Genomic DNA, 12,535 nt, shown 5'->3' with positions numbered 1-12,535 from the left:
GGCCAGTGGTTATGTCCAGTACTCCCATTGTTTATTTCTTTTATTGCATCCCCTCACTCTCTCTGTTCTTGTTGTTAACCTAGCTATGTGTATTAGTTAGGGTTCTCTAGAGAAAGAGAATCATCATGAGATATCTAAATATAAGGTTCTATGAATGTGTCTCACACAACTGTGGGGATGTATGAGTCCAAATTCCATAAGGAAGGCAGTGAACTGGCAACTCCAGTGAGGGTGTTCAATGACCTCCTCAGGAAACACTTCACTAGCTAGCTGAAGAAGTGAAGGTCCTCTGTCTTGCTTAAAAGTCAGCAACTTATTGGATTAAATCCAACTGATTGAATTCTCTCATAGTAGAAGTCCCACCATTGTTTAATGTGATCATTCATAGCTGCAGCCAATTGATGATTTAATAAACCAGCCTTCTAGTTTATTAACCAGCCACAAATATCCTTGCAGTAATGGTTAGGCCAGTGCTTGATTGAGCAGATACATGTGCACCATCACCGGCCAAATTGATACATTAACCTAACCATCACAGTTGACTGCTTGTCAATATGACAGTTATACACATCCCCTGAAACCATACTTTATCTCTAAGTGGAGAACAATAACAGACATATGTTTCATCTAATAATACTCTGCTGTCCTGCATATAACCTGCATATAATACTCTGCAAGTCCTTGGGTGACATTAACTCTTAAAAATTGATCTCCTTTAACTTAAATACAGCAAAATGAACAATACAGCTTATGTCATATGGTAAAAGGACAAGATAGAGAAGAAAACAAAGATACTTGCTTTACAGACAAATACAAACATAGTCATAACAAAACAAGGAGGAAATATCCATGCCATCATAGTCCTCATTTCTGTAACTGGTCACATGATCATAGTTCATATTCATCACTACCTTCTTCCACAACCCATTTCATGCTCCCTTTATCCTCAGCAAGCACTTCAGCTGGCCATGGTTCTTTGCCTGGTGGGGTGAACCAAACCATCATTCCTGAAGTTTCTCAGCTATTGGCAGTCCTATCTGGATTGGGTTGTTGCAGTTTTCCACTGACTTTAATCACAGGGCATGGTAGTACTAAGGAACACCTTAGAGGATCCCCTGTATCCCAGGAAAACTCTTCTTTACCTCCATTTTGTAGTTGAATTACTATATCTCCTTGATAGTCAGGATCAGTCACCCAATCCAGTACAGTAATCCCCTCCCTTGCCTGTTGATTCAGAGCATAAGAAGCCCAAAGTGGCCAGGTGGAAGTCTCAACTTCCAATTCAATGGAATTATTGTGTTTCTTGGTGGAAGCATTCCCCCTTTTGGAACCAAGACTTGTAGACCAGCAGAGCTTAAGCTTGCAGGGACAGGAAGCAAAATTTGTCCTACTGGATCACTAAGAGTGACAGTGACTGGTGCCACTCTTGTTTCCACCCCTTGATTCCTGGACCCGTGAATCCGGGCTATGGTAGAAACAGCACTGTAGAGTGGACGCTGATTCAGAGCATATGCATTCTCCTGCAGAACACTGCCTCAGCCCTGCAAACTATTGCCACCTAGTTGGTGCCATAATTGTAGTCAACAGGCCATTCCACGGTTTTATCAACCCAGTGGCCTCTGGATTATGGGGAACATGGAAAGAACAGAGGACATCATGAGTGTGTGCCCATTCCCTCACTTCATTTGCTGTGAAGTGGGTTCCTTGGTCACAAGCAATGTTGTGTGAAATACCATGATGGTGGATGAGGCGTTCCATAATTCCACAGACGGTCATTTTGGCAGAAGCATTTTGTGTAGAGAAGGCAAATCCATATCAAGAGTATGTGTCTTTTCCAGTAAGAACAAATTGCTGCCCCTTCCATGAGGGAGGGGTCCAATGTAATCAACCTGCCACCAGGTAGCAGGATGATCACTTCAGGGAATGGTGTCATATTGGGGACTTAGTGTGGGTCTCTTCTGCTGGCAGATTGGGAACTCAGCAGTGGCTATGACCAGTTTGGCCTTGGTGAGTAGAAGTCCTTGCTGCTGACCTTGTGCATAACCTCCATCCCTACCAACATAAGCACTTTGTTCATGAGTCCATTGTGCAATGACAGGAGTGGCTGGAGAAAGAGGATGATTGGTATACACCAAACTGTTAATCATATGTACTTGATTATTAAAACCTTCTGCTGAAATACCCTCTGAGCATTAACATGGGACACAAATATCTTCATGTTTTTTGCCCACTCAGAAATGTCTATCCACATACCTCTTCCCCAGATTTTTTTGTCAATAATTTTCCAATCATGTTCCTTCCAAGTCCCTGACAATCCAGCCAAACCATTAGCAGTAGTCCATGAATCAGTATGCAAATGCTCCTCTGGCCAGTTCTCCTTTCAAGCAAAGTGAACAACCAGGTGCACTGCTCAAAATTCCATCCACTGGGAGGATTTCCCCTCATCACTGTCCTTCAGGGATATCCCAGAAAGGAGCTTTCGGGTGGTGCTTGCATATCATGCAGAAACATATGTAAACAAGGCCTCAGTTTTCTCTTCCTCAGTCAAATGATTGTAAGGAACTCCTCAAGATGCCATACATAGCTGTGGGCTGGGAAAGAGAAGGTATGGTGGCAGGAGTGGGGGACAGGGGCATTTTTGCCACTTTCTCATGTATCTTACTTGTGCCTTCAGAACCTACATTAGAGCTCTATTCCATATATCCCATTTCCTTTACATTATGGAATTCTGCTGTACATGCCCAACTTTATGGCATGGTGAGTGAAAAAAAATCATGATAGATAACTGAGGTCTCATGGTAACTTGGTGCCCCATGGTTCAGAGTTCTTTCTCTACTAAGGCCCAATAGGAGGTCAAAAGCTGTTTCTCAAATGGAAAGAAGTTATTTTCAGAGATGGTAAGGCATTACTTCAAAATCCTAAGGGTCTGTGTTGTGATTCTCCTATAGGATCCTGCCAAAGGCTCCAAACAGCAACTCTATTTGCCACTGACACTTTAAGCACCATCAGATCAGCTGGATCATATGGTCCAATTGCAGAGCAGCTTGCACAGCAGCCTGGATCTGTCACAAAGCCTCATCTTGTTCTGGTCCCCACTCAAAACTAGAAGCTTTTCTGGTCACTCAGTAAATGGGCTGGAGTAGCATACCCAAATGAGGAATATGTTGTCTCCATAATCCAAAGATGCCAACTAAGCATTGTGCCTCTTTATTGGTTGTAGGAAGGCCAGATGCAACAGCTTATCCTTCACCTTAGAAGGGGTATCTCAACCTGCCCCACACCACTGGACACCAAGAAATTTTACTGAGGTGGATGACTGCTGTATTTTTGTTGGACTTATCTCCCTTCCTCTGACATGCTAATACCTTACCAAAAAATTTAGAGCAGTTGCTACTTCTTGCTCACTAGGTCCAATCAACATGATATCATCAATATAATGGAGTAGTGTAATGTCTTGTGGGAGAGAGAAACAAGATCCCTGTGGACAATGTTGTGACATACGGCTGGAGAGTTGATATACCCCTGATGTAGCACAGTGAATATATACTTCTGGCCTTGCCAGCTGAATGCAAACTGTTTTTGGTGGTCCTTACTAACAGCTATTGAGAAAAGAGTATTTGCCAGATCAATAGCTGCATACCAGGTACCAGGGGATGTGTTGATTTGCTCAAGCCATGATACCATATCTGGAAGAACAGCTACAATTGGAGTCACCACCTGGTTAAGCTTACAATAATCCACTGTCATCCTGCAAGACCCATCTGTTTTCTGCACAGGCCAAATAGGAGAGTTGAATGGGGATGTGGTGGGAATCACCACCCTTGCATCCTTCAAGTCCTTAAGAGTGGCATTAACCTCTGCAATCCCTCCAGGAATCTGGTATGGCTTCTTGTTTACTATTTTGCTAGGCTGGGGAAGTACCAGCAGCTTCAATTTGGAATTTTCCACCATAATAGCCCTCACTCCATGAGTCAGGGAACAAATGTGAGGATTCTGCCAGTTGCTGAACATGTCTATTCCAATTATGCATTCCAGAACTCAGGAAGTAACCACAGAATCCATCTCACTGGGCCCACTGTGAGATGGACCTGAGTTAACACTCCATCAATTATATGAACTCCATAAGCCCCAACTCTGAGTAGTAGACCAGAGTGAAGTTTTGTGTCTCCTGGAATTAGTCACTTCTGAACCAGTGTCTAATAATCCATGAAATATCTGATCCTTTCCTTTTCCCCAGTGCACAGTTACTCTGGTAAAAGGCTGTAAGTGAACCTAGGGAAGGCTGGGAGGAAGATTAACAGTATAAATTTTTGGAAGTGTCACAGGGTCCTTCCCCAAGAGAACCCAGCCTTCCCCTCATTAAAGGGGTTCTGGATCTGTAAACTGTCTCAAGTCTGGGAATTGATTAAGGAGCTGTGACTCTCTGTTTTGTAATTCAAAGTACACTTTTGTTCACTTGACCTAGAATTCTGCTTATACAGCTCAAACAAGAATTTAGTAGAGAGTCTGCCTATTTTACTGCTAGGTATTCCATGATCTACTAGTCAACAGCATAAGTCTCTGTGAGTCAGATTATCTTGACTGCTGCCTTGAGCCTGTTTTCCTTTATGGTAGCCATGCCCACTTTGTCTTTGATAATTAACTGCTGTCACATGGCTTCTGCTGACTCAGGATCTGGTTGTCTCCATGGTGATTAAGGATTCCAGCTCAGTGACAGCAGTCTCCACAGTAATATCTGACCTACAGAGTAGGGTGATTATATACTTCTTCACAGATGATGGAGCTTAGTATCACAAATTCATTCCTCACAGTCCTGATAAAAGGTGTGTCCTCTGGATATTCCATGAGAATGTGAGGTCTCCCATGATAAATACACTTTAACATTCCAATCTCTCTAAGCCACCGTATCCCCTCCTCTACATTATACCAGGGCAGTTCTGGAATTTTCATCTTGTGAAAAATTATTAATCCCTCCAGACAGAGCAGTGAGGGCTGCTTCTTGATGAGAGGTGATTACAGGTTTATCAGGCACTGAAGGCTTAATCTATTTAGGTGGAGGTTGGATGGCAGGCTCCTCAGGGCAGACTGGAGGTCAGGAAGCTTTTTCCTAAAAGCAGACTGAGGTTGGGTAGCTGTCTCCTCACTGCAGACTGGGGGTGCAGGGGTGGGTGAGGGGGCTGTTTCCTCAGGACAGATCACTACAGGTATATCTAACAAAGACTCAACAGAATCCAGTGATCCAATGCCCTCACTGCCATTATTATCAACTCATATGTCCCCATCCCAAGTTTTAGGATCCCATTTTTTTTCCAATCAATGCCTTTACTTTAACAGCAGACACCCTGCATGCTTGAGATTTTAGTTTATGTTGTAGATCTGCTACTCACATAATAAGACTCTGGGTCTGGTTTTCAGAAATCTCAAGTTTGCATTCACAAGAGATAAGATTTTCTATCAGGGCACACATAGAAACCTTTACATCTGTCATAGAGCACTTAAGTTTCAAATTTGAAGCCTTTAGCTTGTCCCTTTCTCTTATAACTTTATCCAGCATATCTAAGAGCAATGATCCAACATCATTATACCTCTTAACTCTGCAAAACTTTATGGTGTCAAAAACACTTTCACACAGAACCTTTCTTCATACAAGAGCATGATTAGGAGAATCAAACAAGGATATTTTGCATATCTCCACTGCCAACTCATTCAATGGGCTGTCAGCGCCATCTTGATTATTGGAAATGGACTCATTACTGTCCTTGAATCTAATCAGAGTAGAAAAACAATTATAAAAAATGATTTTAAGATTCTGTTTCTCAAGTACCACTCCTGGTATGAAGTTTTATTAGAAAGGGTTCTCTACTGAAACAGAATCAACAAGAGATTTCTAAATATAAGATTGTATTAAAAGTGTCTCATGCAACTGTGGTGATGAACAAGTCCAAATTCCATAGGGATGGCAGCAAACTGGCAACTTCAATGAAGGCGTGTGATGAAATCCTCAGGCAGTGAACTGGCAACTCCGTTGAAGGTGCTTGATGAACTCCTCAGGTAGCAAACTGACAACTCTGAGAAAGGTGTTTAATGTACTCCTCAGGAAATGCTCCACTGGCTAGGTGAAGAAGTAGTGAAGGTCCCCTACCTATCTTGCTTAAAAGTCTTCAACTTATTGGATTAAATCTACCCGACTAAATTTTCTTATTGTGGAAGACACACCCTTTGTTGATGTAATCAGTCACAACTGCAATTGACTGATGATTTAATAAAGCAGCCTCTTGGTTTATTAACCAGTCATAAATGTTCTTGCAGTAATGGTTAGGCCAGTGCTTGCTTGACCAAACACCTGGGCACCATCACCTGGCCAAGTTGACACATGAACCTAACCATCCTTCTAAAGGTCTATCAATTTTATTGATTTTCTAAAAGAAAATCACTTCTGGTTTTTTTTTTTTTTTTTCACTATTGTTTTCATGCTCCCAGTTTCTTTTATATGTGCTCTAATCTTTGTAATTTCTTTCTTTCAGTGCTTTATGGTTATTTTTTTCTTTTTTTCTCTAGTTCCTCCATGTGAACTGTTAATTCCTTGATTTTTGCTATGTCTTCTTTTTAAATATAGGTGTTTACATCAATAAATTTCCCTGTCAGCACCATCTTTGCTGCATCTCATATGTTCTGATACCCTATATTTTCATTTTCTTTTGTCTTAAGATATTTATTAATTTCTCTTGTTATTTCTTCCTTGCTCCATTTGTTAAGAGTGTGTTATTCAGCCTCTGTATATTTGTGAATTTTTGTTCCTTCTGCCTGTTATTGATTTCAAACTTCACTACATTTTGATCTGGGAAAATGTTTTGTATAATATCAGTATTTTTAAATTTATTGAGACTTGTTTTGTGACCCAACATATGGTCTCACCTGGATGATCAAGGAGCACTTGAGAAAAATGTGTATCCTGCTGTTGTGGGTTTTTGTGTTCTATAAATGTTTGTCAAGTATATTTCATTAATTGTACTATTCATTATCTGTGATGTTGATCCTTATTGATCCTCTGTCTAGATGTTCTACTAACTGATGACAATGGTGTATTAAAGTCTCCAAATACTATTGTAGAGGTGTCTGCTTCTCCCTTCAGTGTATTCAGTGTGTGCCTCAAGTATTTTCTGACACTCTCACTCCATGCATAAATATGTATAACTGTTATGCCTTCTTGATGAACTGCCCCTTTTGTTAATATATAGTGTCTTTCTTTGTCTCTTCTAATTGTTTTACAGTTGAAGTCTAATTTGACTGACATTAGTAGAGTTACTCCCATTCTTTTCTGGTTGCTGTTTGCATGAAATATCTTTTTCTAATCTTTTATTTCAACCTATTTTTATCCTTCTGTCTAAAGTGAGTCTCTTGTAGACAACATATAAATGGGTCCTGTGTGTTTTTTGTTTGTTTGTTTAAATCCATTCTGCCCTGTCTTTTTATTCACTAGTTTAATCCATTAACATTAACTGTTATTACTGAAAGGGAAGTACTTTCTTCTACCATTCTGTCTTCTGGATTTTTATTTTACTCTTATTTTTTCCCTCTCTTTTTACCCTAATAATCTTCATTTCTAAACCCTTCTCCAAAGCTCTCTCTCATGTCTTTTCTGATCAGCCTGTAGCAATCCCTTTAGTATTTCTTTTACAGTAGGTGTCTTGTTCACCAACTCTATCAGTGTCTTTTTTTTTTTTTTTTTTTTTTCTTTTTGAGAATATTTCAGACTCTGCCTCATTTTTAATGGTCACTTTTGCCAGATACAGATTTCTTGAGTGGCAGTTTTTCTCTTTCATTACCTGAAATATATCATACTACTGCTTTCTTGAATGCATTGTTTCTACTGAGAAATCCGTACATAGTCTTATCAAGTTCCCCTTTTATGTGATGAATTGCTTTTTTCTTGTGCGTTCAGAATACTCTCTTTGTTTTTGACATTGGACAATCTGACTAGTAAGTTCCTGGAGTAGTTATTCTGATCTATTATGTCATGCTTCGTTGATCTCTAATATTATGTCTTCAATAGCAGTTGGGAAATTTTCAGTGAATAATTCCTCCACCATTCTTTCTGCCCATTTTCACTTCTCTTCTCTTTTGGGGACACCCATTTCACATATATTCTTGTGCTTCATCTTGTCATTCAATTCCCTAAGACCCTGCTCAATATTTCCCATTCTTTTCACTATCTGTTCTTTTGTCTTTAGGAGTTCAGACATCCTGTCCTCTAGTTTACCAACCCTTTCTTTGGCCTCTTCAAATCTGCTGTTGTAGGTTCCATTGTGTTTTTCACCCTACTGTGGTACTTTTACTTCCTATAAGTTCTTCCATTTTTTTTTTTTAACTTTCAAGTTTTTCTTTATATGCACACAATGTCTTCTTTATATCCATGTATCATATATATCCAAGATTTTTGCCACATCTTCCACCATTGATTTGAATCAGGATGTGATCTTGCTTTTTTTTTTTTTTTGAACATCTTTAATTAGTTGTTTAATCTACTGCATCTTGTTTGAAATGTTAGTTTGTACTTTTGCCTGAACTATATCTTCATTTCTTCAGGTGTGATTCACAATTATTTGCTGGTGTCTAGACATCTCATGTCTTTGATTAGTTTATTCTGGAGGTCATATTTACTCTTTCACGTAGGGTTTTCTTGTTGGTTGGCTTTGTTCTCTATCTGTTATTTATCAGTCAATTCAACTTATTCTAGACATATAGCATATCTCCTGTTTAATTGATCAGAATTTTTAAGCTCTTGTTTTTCTGGTTCTTACCCTATATGGAACCACTCCCCCCCCAATCCCATTTTTTGAGAAGAGTCTATTGAGATGATTGACATCATTCAGATTTTCCCAGAGCAGACAGTCCCAGATCTGAGGAGGAGACTGTAATCAGTACAGTTTCCCTGAGGATGAAACCTAGCAGGTTGTCAGACTTTCCTGTGAGGCCTCTAGTGTCCGTGCTTTTCCTATCCTTCCCAGCAGGTGGTGGTTGTCAGCCTCTAACTCTCCACTAGCATAAAGAGGTGTGGTTTCTTTAAGTCTCAGTGGACCCTGTGCCTGCCAGGGGCATGGTTAAGTCAAGCTTAAGCTGTTTCTATATTTCCATCCCCTTGGGTCTGAATTCTCTGAAGGGGGGCTGCCAGTTGAGCTGGGCACTGCCCCCTTTCTTGGGGCAGACAGGACTTTAGGGAATTATCTCTTTCAGTTGGATCCTTACTCTGTCTTCTCTCATACCTATCATAACTCCACCCTTGCCTAGATCACCTCTGACAATTGAAAATGCCTGAGGCTTTCTCTATTGAACTACTTAGAATAGCTTTAAAAGAGAGAGAGAGAGAGAGAGAGAGAGAGAGAGAGAGACAGAGAGAGAGAGGGGGGGAGGGAGAGAGGAAATCCTCTTTTCAGAACCATTCCCCAGGCCCTAATGTTCACCAGTTAAGAGCCAGAGTTGGTACTTGGCTCTCTGTGGCCCTTTTCTTGGGGCAAAAGCCGGTTTCCAGTATTCTGATCTCAGTCAACTGCAAAAAACTCCAAAAGTCTTTGTTTTGTTTTGTTGGTCCCAACTCTTCTCTGCCAGGATTAAAACTGCATTTGAAAATGTACTGACTCCACAGGCTCTTGGCTTCCTCTTTACCACCTGGGGACTCTCCAGGTTTTGTGATTTCATTGGAGGTAGGGTGGGTGGGAGTGCAGGTGACCACCAGACAGAGTTGCGGGACATGATAGAACACGTGTTGTAATTTTCAGGAGAAACATCATGTGAGGCTGTGAAAGTCAGAGATGCCAGCAGAGCTGTGTAAGCAGTCCTCAGATGATGGTGGGCATCCTCTCACTGCTGTTGTTATGATTGTTGTTTTTCCTGGACAGGTTGGGAGTAGTCATAAGCACAAAGCACTAATCAGGACAGCTATATTGCAGCAGGATGTAGATGCACTCCCGGCTGGAGCCCTGCTGGGCATAGGTTAGTGCCATCTTCCTATGGGCATCTCAGGCCATGATGACCATGCCATACCAGATCAGGTGCTGCACCAGGACCACATCACCTTTGTGGCTGGCCAGGTGTAGGGCAATGTGCCCATGCTCTTGCCACAGGTATCATCTACCTCATCCTGAGAGCCATGCACCAGCAGCAGGTTGACCATGCACAGGTCTTAGTTGGCATTGGCTTGCAGCAGGTACTGGTCCAGGGACAGTTCCATGCACCATGGCAGGGCCAGGAAGAGCTTCTGCTCATCCATTACTCCTTCTCATCCATTGTGAAGTCTAATAACTGTTTTTCCAGCCCCAGCTTCTCCCAGGTGCCGTTACTTAGCTCATTCCCAATGGAGGACACATTAAGCTTTGAGAAGTCAAAAGGCCAATCATCCAAGTTCAGAGATCAGACTTGGGAAATTTAGGTGCCAAGATTCCAGTGGATCCCCGAGCATTCAATGTACATTAAGGCTTCCAAGAACAAACTAGCCCAGTTAGGATTCTGGGTCTCACAGTCCACACAGGGAGAATAACCTCTGATGTTTCATACGGACTACAGGGACATGGATTCACTTGGGCTTGTCAGTCAGGACTTGTGTTTGCTGCTCTCGCATGACTGTAAACTGGTCAGGACCTGACTCTTGATGGGTGGACCCATGCATCCCTCTCTTTGTAGGTGGTGGCTTCAAAGTGCCACATCTGGCCAGTGAGGGACACAATGAGAAATCCAAAGTTTTCTTTTGGCTCTTCCATAGTGTCTGAGAAGCATCAGCTTTTTAGTTGCTGGTACTTTTCTTCCTCCATTGCTTCCTTCTGTTGGCATGAGGAGAGGGGAGAGGGTTGAGTTTGGGGCTGGTGGTGCAGGAGATGCTTGGGCTGAAGCACACATAGTCTGAATTTGGTGCTCATTTCCTTGGCAGGCAGTTGGTTTTAGGGCTGGAGATGGGTACACAGACCCACATTGCTAGGGTTTGGGGGCGTGGTGGTTTTTCCCCAGGAACTTCATGGTGTTTCTCAGAAGATTGATCTCTTTGTCATGAACGTTCTGTATGTAATCATGTAAAAGTGGGTGGTAGGTCAGCACACCATTGTCACACAGAGTAACATTTCTTTTTCCACTCTTTGTTCAGTGATGGCTTCATCCATCAACAACGATCCCTTTCTTGATCTTCCACCTTCAAGAGACTCCTCCTGGACTTATGTGCCATTCAGGTACCGATGCACCAGGGGAGAATTGCAGTGGAACAAATTACTCACAGTGCCCTCTTTGAGCTCCGGGACGGATCGATTTAACGTCCTTTCCTGGCCATTCACAAAGGCATCTCTGGGTGGGGACCGGAGGATGCTCTCAGCACTGGACAGGTGTGTGTAGTGCCACGGTCCGCTGAAGTTGGCCCGTGGCCACTAGGCGCTGCGTGGAGGGGACTTGGAGCACTGTCCCTGCATCCTAACAAGAACAGCAGCTGGTGCTCAGAGGCCGCTCTTGCTGCAGCCGCTGCAGGTCGCTTTTGTCCAGCGTGCGGTTCTTGCTCTTACTGCGTTCCCCGCGCTCCAGGTAGGAAAGCACGTCATTCTAGCTCAGCACCTCGGCCACGTCCAAGGTATTGCGTTTCTCTGAGGCGGGCTGCTCTGCAGCTCCTGGCTCCAGATCGACCTGGGGCCCGGCCACAGTTTCCCGCTTGTCTCCCGGGCAGGCTCCTGGAGCTGTTGTGGGGCCGCCGGCGGCCCACGGACCCTCCCCGGAGCGGCTCAGGCCCGCTCCAGTTCCTGAAGCTGGGGCTCCGTCACAAAGGCATGGGCCACATCACCTCCACGCCGGGGATCCTGGGCGTGAGCGAGCCGGGCCCCTCGGCCCAGAAATCATCCTCGACCACGATGGGGGTGAAGGTTGGGGGTGGGGACGGCGGGAGGCCGGTGGTCAGATCCCTGGGCCCTGGTGGGGCGCACCTGCAGTCCGCGGGCTCCGAGCCGCCACCGGGTGCACACAGTCACAGCTGCATGAGCACCAGGTTCCCAGTGCTGTGAGTGCGGAAGGTACAGAAGTCTCAGGCGTAGTTTGAGAGGTCCACGGATTCCTTCCCGATCCCGGCTGATGCCTCCTCGGCCTATTCCTCGAGTTTCCCAGGAGCTTCAGAGGAGCGCATGGGCCAGGGCGCCGGCTCCGGCCGCGGACAGCAGCTCCTTCCTGACGATGGTCACGGAGATGCGCTAGATGGTTTTCCAGAGGTGCGCCTAGCGCTGTATGGTGTCCTTCGGCGGGGATGCGGGCTTGCCACTGCAGTCCAGCACGTAACTGTTGCCCGGGCCGCAGCCGCATCCAGAGTCCATGAGGCGGGACAGGCGGGACAGGCGGGACAGGCGGACAGAGACCCGGAAGAGGCAAGGCGCGCAGCCGGACCTGGGGGTGGGCTTTGCATACCACTCGCGGCCAAAGCCGCGTTTAGAGATACGGGACCGCGCACGTAGCGCCCTACGGCTCCTGCGCAGACGTTCCGGCGTGGCCCGAGTGCGGGACGATGCGGCAGTTTCTCAGG

General features: G+C 44.0%; 2 pseudogenes; both read right to left on the bottom strand.

Moving 5' to 3' along the window:
* Positions 1-587: 587 nt before the first annotated feature.
* Positions 588-4,200, bottom strand: LOC119512885 (annotated as a pseudogene).
* A 5,723-nt stretch (positions 4,201-9,923) lies between these two features.
* LOC119512802 lies at positions 9,924-12,318 on the bottom strand (annotated as a pseudogene).
* Positions 12,319-12,535: the final 217 nt, after the last annotated feature.

This window comes from Choloepus didactylus, chromosome 1, assembly GCF_015220235.1.
Source record: "Choloepus didactylus isolate mChoDid1 chromosome 1, mChoDid1.pri, whole genome shotgun sequence".
In the NCBI taxonomy this organism is placed as follows: domain Eukaryota; kingdom Metazoa; phylum Chordata; class Mammalia; order Pilosa; family Megalonychidae; genus Choloepus; species Choloepus didactylus.
The sequence above is the reverse complement of the archived record's forward strand: the minus strand, read 5'-3'. Positions and strand labels throughout refer to the sequence as shown.